Source organism: Myotis davidii, unplaced genomic scaffold (genome assembly GCF_000327345.1).
Source record: "Myotis davidii unplaced genomic scaffold, ASM32734v1 scaffold218, whole genome shotgun sequence".
Classification (NCBI taxonomy): Eukaryota; Metazoa; Chordata; class Mammalia; order Chiroptera; family Vespertilionidae; genus Myotis; species Myotis davidii.
Window position 1 is genome coordinate 1,585,774 of NW_006289235.1, and position 7,662 is coordinate 1,593,435.

The following is a 7,662-nucleotide window of genomic DNA, read 5'->3' on the forward strand; positions in this document are numbered from 1 at the left end:
TATTTGGCCCACTGAAGTATTTAGAAATACCTGTTACCAAGAAAAATATTATAGGAAGAGGTGCAATAGCGATGATGATAAGTTTAGTTCTGGACAAGGGTGGTCAGGGGCCTAGGGAATATTCAAATGGAAGTGACCAGAATATGTTGAGTAGGTAAAACTGTAGACACCAAGTTGATAGGCACTAGCAATTCAGTAGCAGTTGACACTAAAAACAGTTTTTTAAATAATTTATTAAAGGTATATAAGTAAAATGATTAGGCATCATATGTTGCTGGTCACATTGTTTAAAAAGTAAGGAAAAGAAAAGAAAGAAAGAGATCCCATTCTTTGGGTAGCTTTACAATCATGTTGTGTATCTGTCTTTATTTAATGTACTTATTTATTTCTGAAAACATTCCTCTACTGGAACCATTTGACCTTACACAGAGAAACAATATGATTTAAATTGACTTAAATAAATATGTTAAAGTATTATAATATTCTATGTTGCCATGATATAGAATGACAAATATTGCTACTGGTTAGAAATATAACATTTTGCTTTTTGACCAAATTTTTATTGTTGCTGTTTAATAAATATTTACTATAAGCTGGGCCTGTATCTGTCTTTCATTCCTCTGGTCTTAGCATAAACACTACCTCCTACAAGACCGCCTGTCCTAAAGTAAATTTCATTCATTATTCTCCTGTCCCCATTTCCTTGAGAGTACTCAACATTATTTAAAAGTATATATTTAGTTGTTTGTTAACCAGCTTATTGAATCTTTCCCCTAATGTATTAGCTTTTGAAAGGTCCAGTCATATTCAATTGCTTCATCACCATATTCTTGGCACTTAGGTAATGAATTATTATCAGGGATTCTAAATCTTGGCACTATTGACATTTCCAGCCAGTTAATTCTTTGTTATGATGGGCTCTCCCATACACTGTAGCATATTTAGCAGCATCCATGGCCTCTACCCAGTAGATGTCAGTAACAACCCCATCCCTCTTCAGTTGCGATAACTACTAATATCTTCTCACCTGGCATATGTCCCCTGGAAGGCAAAATTGCCCCCAGTTGATTATCACTGAATTATTGAGTAAATAAGTGAACAAATGAGTAATGAGTACTGAATAAATGTCTGATTCCTCCAAAAACAGAAGCAGCAGAAAAGAGCATTCTAGTCAGAGAAATTTGTAAATAGGTAGACACCAAAGGGGGTCAAAAGTTTATTACATCCAAGAGCTGAGAGGTAGCTACTATGTCTGAAGCTATAACAAAGCTGAGTTGAAATAGGAGAGGGAAGCACAGTTCAGTTATATAAGTCAAAGTAAAAAGATTTGGAATTCACTCTTGGTAGAATAAGGAGAGTTTTAACGAAGAGGTGAGATGATTTAATTGACCTTTTTAAACGGCTGCTCTGAGTGTTGTGATTTAGGTATCAGAAGAGGGATAAAGACTGGATAAGGGAAACCAGTGAAGATGCTATTTTGTTACTCCAGGAAGGAGATGATGTTGGCACACAGAAGTATAGAGATTGAGGGGGACCGTTACAAATTATTAGGTTAGGCCAAATCAATCTGCCAAGCAAAATGGATTCTATATAAATATTATAATCGGGAAATATTTATCAGAATGATATTATATGTATAGGATATAGGTTTGGTTATTTTACACATATGTAAATGAAACTAAAGCACTCATTTTCTGAAAGATTTTTTTAAAATCACTTATTCCATGTATTTAATGACTGTGATGTCCTCTAAACTTCAGAATAACAATATCTAGTTTGCATTTATGAACAAGAACCCCACTGAGTATTACTGGACCTTATAATGAAACTTTCAATTAACTTTACCATGAATGGAATAATCTCGCTGTGATATTCTATTTATTTTTGAAATATCTTGAGTAAATTTGTATTTGGAAAATCACTTTAAAATGCTTCATTTTAGATTTTAATTTGCAAAACTGTAGTGATATTTATATAACATCTTTGTAAACATAAGGTTTCATATGAAATTTGTTGTTTGATTTTCTGAACACTTTTAATCTTATTTTTCTGTCAAATTTTGACTAACAAGCATTTTATAATCAAGTTTTCTCCTTTTCTCATAATCTCCTTTCCTTCACAGCCCACTATAGATTGTACTAGATATTGTGCCTATTTTTCATATATATACAGCTCTATGAGAAAATGAGAAATCTAGGTGTTTATTTGAATTAATCATCAGTGAGGGAGAATTGATCAAAATTTTCTGTAACTTTCCTCCTTCAAAACCATCATAATTCTGGTAAAGCTTTTTAAAAATATTTGGACTGCATATATTGGTGACAATTCAGACATTGATAGCTGATCATAAAGGAATTGTTTAGCAAGAACTCTGAGGGAATGATTAGTCTGGCAAAGAAAGTTTTTAAACATTTAAGAAGATTCCAAATTTATAAAAATTAACCAATATTTTAATGACAAAATATTTTTGAATACTTATTAATGCACACTTCTAAAATATGTAAAATTTGCAACTCTATGTGGCTTGATTTGATTTTTCTAACTGCCTTTAGAAAAATAAATTTAGGCTACATAAAAATACTGAAACTAAAGAACTGACAAAACTCCTCATTTATTCATCATGGTTGCATATACTGTTCAATAAACTTGGACAACACTTAGAGAGACTCAACAGCCTACCTATCTATAGTCATTAGACATCCTTCCTGCCTCACTCACCTTGATCTAAAGTCCTTTCTACCTCATATAATTGATATTAACTTGCTATTAACTTTCTGAGGAGAGAAAACTGTCCCATGATCCTTTGCAAGACTAAACATGCCAATGATTTCAAATGTAGGTTTTAATCAATAATAAAGCTTTCTGTTAAGTTTTAACATATTATATACTTTATTTTATTAAATGACATCAATATCATCATCTAACACTATGACAATTCCCCATATTTTAATATCCTCTTCCACTGTGCAGCAGAACATAGCTGCATATTTTTTCCATGGTAAATATTATCAATCATATGGCTACAGCCTCTCTAAATTTTATTTTCTTTTTAAAATCTGTTGCATAACATGTTTTAACTTGTCAATAATCAAATTTCTAAACCTTTGGAACTTACAATGGAAATGCTAAAATTCTGGGATCAAAAACAACGCTTTAACACTTTATGAGAGATTTTGTATCTTCATGTTTGTGAATTTAAAAGCACTTTGAGTTCTTTCCCCTCATGAGAGTTTATATCTAAGCAGTCTGTCTCCAGCTAACCAGGCTCACTTCAAGATGGCGACATTTCCGTGGAACACATGTCCTGTCAATCAACAAGATTACAATTACAAACTAAAGATGCCTTGAGGACCCATTCTAAAAATATTTTGACATCTGAATCTCTGAGAGTAAGAGTGAATCTTCCAGATTCACATGAATAAAGTTTCTGAGATAGCTGATATTTTTAAAATTCTGTGTCATGCCAATTATGTGAATCCATGCTAGCTATAACACAACTGCAAATCTAGGATGTATTGGGATGGTATGTGAATATTCTACAAAACATATCAGATTGATATTTGCTACATGAGTGAAAGAAGTGCTCAGGAAATCTTTGGTTACAGACATTTTTACATCTCATTAGATGAATGGGTAATTATATCTGAAATCATCTTTTGATTGGGAGTCTCTTAGTTAATTTAAGGTGACTCCAATGACATCTAACTGTTCTGTTTCTATTCCAAATAGGGTTTTGAGTTTTTCTAAAAAGGATAGTACAGTCTTGTCTATATGCACAGAAAAGGAGTACCTTGAGTATAACTACGTAGATTTTTCTACCATAAAGAACTGTTTACTGCTATGACCATCTTACAAGAAACCCTACTGGATAATCAATCTTCTGATCAAACTCCAGGGAATTCAATATAGTTAGAACTCAATATGTATTAGGGAAACCACAAAATGAATAATCTATGGTCATTCCATGGTAGAGATTGTAATCTAGCTATCATTTCCATAGGAATAATGAGGAATAGTTTACCACTTAACAACAGGGTCAAATTTTTGTAGGACAACAGATATTTTTCACCAAGTTTCAAGCTTAGTCTTTTATTCAACTTTCTTGCCATGCTACCCTGCAATATAATTCATATAGTTTCTGTAGCAATTCTACCACAAAATGTACATTATGTTTGCAATAAGAAAAGCACATTCAATAAAAAATTGAATTCAATAACTAGTAAAACTTGGTCAAATACTCAAAGTTCAAAAACTAAATCATTTATTTTATGATAGTAAGGAAGAAGGTGGGAAATTGGAAAATAATGTAAAATATTCCAAAACACTTTTACTATTTTTAACTAACAGAGCAGAACATTTTACAGACCTCTGCAAGCCTTTTGTTTTCCTTTCCTCTCTCATCAAACTAACCCTGCTCCCCACACCATCTCTTTCTTTCATTTGGAATTTTGGTTTATAACACTCTACCATGAAACTAATCTTTGTTTTGATCTCATTCTTTGCATTAAAACAAAAACACATATGGGGAGAGCAAAAGTCGGTTTATAGTTGTGAATATGGGAAACATAATTTATTCTTGTATTATTATTTATTAATTATTGTATTATTTTCCATATGAACAACTGTAAACCTACCTTTGCCTCCCCCAGCACACATGACACATTAATCAGAAAGTCAGATCTGTTTTAAAAATTTTAATCACTGATATAGATGACCTGAAGTTATATGATAATTTAATAGATCGTAGAATTGTACACACACAAGAACCACATTAAAACCCAAGCTAAAGCCAGACAGAGAAGGACAAATATCTTATGATTTCACTTATATGTGGAATCTAATAAACAAAATAATTTAACAAACAAAACAGAAACAGAAGCATAGATACATAGAACAGACTAACAGGTGTCAGAGCGGGGGATTGGGTGGGTGAGTGAAAAAAGGTGAAGGGATCATGCAATATATGTATGTGACACATAGACATGGAAAACAGTATGGTATATGCATAACCCATGGACACAGACAATAATGTGGTGAAGGCCTGGGGGAGTAGGTCAGGGGCTGGGAATAGGGGGTTAAAGAGAAGAGAAATTGGGGGATATTTGTAATACTGTCAACAATAATTTTAAAAAATTAAAAGAAAATCCTGCCACCTTCTGGCCTCAACATACACATCTGTAGAATGGGAACCACCAAGGTACCTACCCCCATGAGGAAAACACATTAAGATACTTAAATTATCATCTGGACTCAGACTTGAGTTTAAACCTGGGCTCTGCCTGTTCCCACTGAGGGATGCCTCAGTTTCCCCCTCTGGAAAGAGAGAGAGTTCACTTTCTGACACCCACTGGGACTGTTTTGAGACTCAGCTGCTTCCTATAATGACCCTCATTTGTTAAGCTCTCTATGTGCCATGCTCTGGCTGTGCCTGCTCCGTGTACCTGTTTGCTCATCTGAGAAATGGAGCTAATAGGTAGAAAGATTCCAACTGGAGAGCATAGGTGGAGCTCCCTGCACAGTGCCTGGCACCCCGTCCAGTGCTAAAAGCCTGAGAGCTGTGGTGAGCCCTGCCCTTCTGAGTCCTGTCATCAAAGTGGTTGCTATTTAACGCATCTAGCACTGGTCTTGCACACAGCAGGTGCTCAATAAATGCCCTCTTTGGAATTAAATAAACTTGGCTCTAATCCTAGCTCTAAGGCTTTGGACATTTCACTTTCTCCTCCTGAGCCTTGGTTTGCCCATCTGAGAAACATGCTCACCATGGGCGCTGGGCAGGAGCAGCATCCGGCACCCAGCAGAGCTGGGTGGTGAGGATGGCAAGTGTTGGGTGGATTGTGCTGGAAGCCAATTGCAGCATGTCAGCAGGACTGAATCATCTGGAAATGGCTGAGGGCATTTCCCCAAACCCGAAAAGGATGCATAAATGATTGCTTGTTGCCAGACAGCTAAGGGCATTTCAATATACATGTTATTGCCTCCTGCTGGCCAAACACCTGAACAGCCGAAGGCAATTCCTCCAATCTGATAATGGATTCTCTATATTAAACCCTGGCCTTTGATGTATATCTACCTTGCCTTAGGACAATTTGTGTTAATAAAAAGCAAAGGGTCCTGAGACAAGGGAGAACTTAGTTCCTTTAGCTAAGTCTCTGGCTCCACATAATGCCTTACAAAACTATGTTTTATCTCTGGACTCTTTAATCATTTACAAACAGCGCCTTTTCCAGATTCTGGAACCCTTCTAGATGCTGGATTACGACCACCGGTCATTATATAGATGGGGTGGTAATGACCTTGCTCCCTGGCAGGTCAGTGGGCCAACCTGCCCTTCAGATTGTGACACCCCTCCCCCACCCATGACTTCACCCCCAGAGTGGCCAGTGGAACCCTGAGGGGTCTGTGAGGTCACCCCATTCCACTCCACAAACACTCTCTTGGGGCAGCAGCCACTGGCTGTCTCTGTCCCGGGGAGGTTTCAGAGACCCTGGGACTCGGGAGCCGTGGTCAGGAAGAAGCTCCTGAGAGGGACATGGAGCACTGGGAATCAAGGACACTCCAAGTGCTGACCCTGGGAGGCCAGAACCAGGGGCAGAAGTCTCCTGGGCATGCGGAGTGTCATTCAGCAGGTCCGGGAGGCCCACTGCCACCAGGCCACCATGGTCCTTGGTTGCCTACTGCTCCTGGTGATGGCTCTGCCCCTGGTCACGACAGGCGCCATGGACTGCATCTTCTGTGAGCTTACCGACTCCTCCAACTACCCTGACATCCCCATGACCTGTGACAATGACGAGGAGTGCTTTATGGGCGAAGGAAGGCCCCTGGCCTGAGCCCCATCATCAACAAAGGCACCATAGACATCAATTCATATGGTCTCCTTGAAGAGCCTGTCACCTATCAGAGCGTCACCTACAGCCTCACCTTTACCTGCTGTTATGGCGAACTGTGTAACAAGGCCCCCACCCCCGCAGGCAGCCTGAAGGCGGGGGCCCCCTGCCTGGCACTGGGCATGCTGCTACTGCTTCAATGACTGTGACCAGCGTGGAGGGTAGGGCCCAGGACTGGTCTCAGGACTCCTCTGCTTCTTGTGCCTCCTGCCCCTCCCCGGACCAGATTTCTTTAAACTGTGAAAGAAAGGTGATGGCTTAAAAAAATACAGGGCATGGTTGACTGAACTGCATGTAGATCTCTTGAGACTGTATCACATTATCTGGTGGTTCTTAAACTTCCCTGACTATTAGAAACACCTGCCAACCTCAGACTAATAAAATCAGAATCTCTGGCAGGGTGGGCCCTAAGCACTGGTAGTCATTTAAAAATCCCTAAGAACCCCGGGCAAAACAGAATGATACATTCCATTGCAAAATTTTATTGGGTGAGTGTCCAAACTGGAAAGGAGGAAGTAAAATGGTCATTATTCACAGATGACATGATGTTATGGCGAACTGTGTAACAAGGCCCCCACCCCCGCAGGCAGCCTGAAGGCGGGGGCCCCCTGCCTGGCACTGGGCATGCTGCTACTGCTTCAATGACTGTGACCAGCGTGGAGGGTAGGGCCCAGGACTGGTCTCAGGACTCCTCTGCTTCTTGTGCCTCCTGCCCCTCCCCCTCCCCCTCTCCCTTCCTCTTTAAATGGCCAGAGGCCCTAGACAAAATAAAAATAAT

At 38.7% G+C, this 7,662-nt stretch overlaps 1 pseudogene; it reads left to right on the forward strand.

Annotated features, from left to right (window-relative positions):
* Window positions 1–6,656: 6,656 nt before the first annotated feature.
* Window positions 6,657–7,027, forward strand: LOC102766334 (annotated as a pseudogene).
* Window positions 7,028–7,662: the final 635 nt, after the last annotated feature.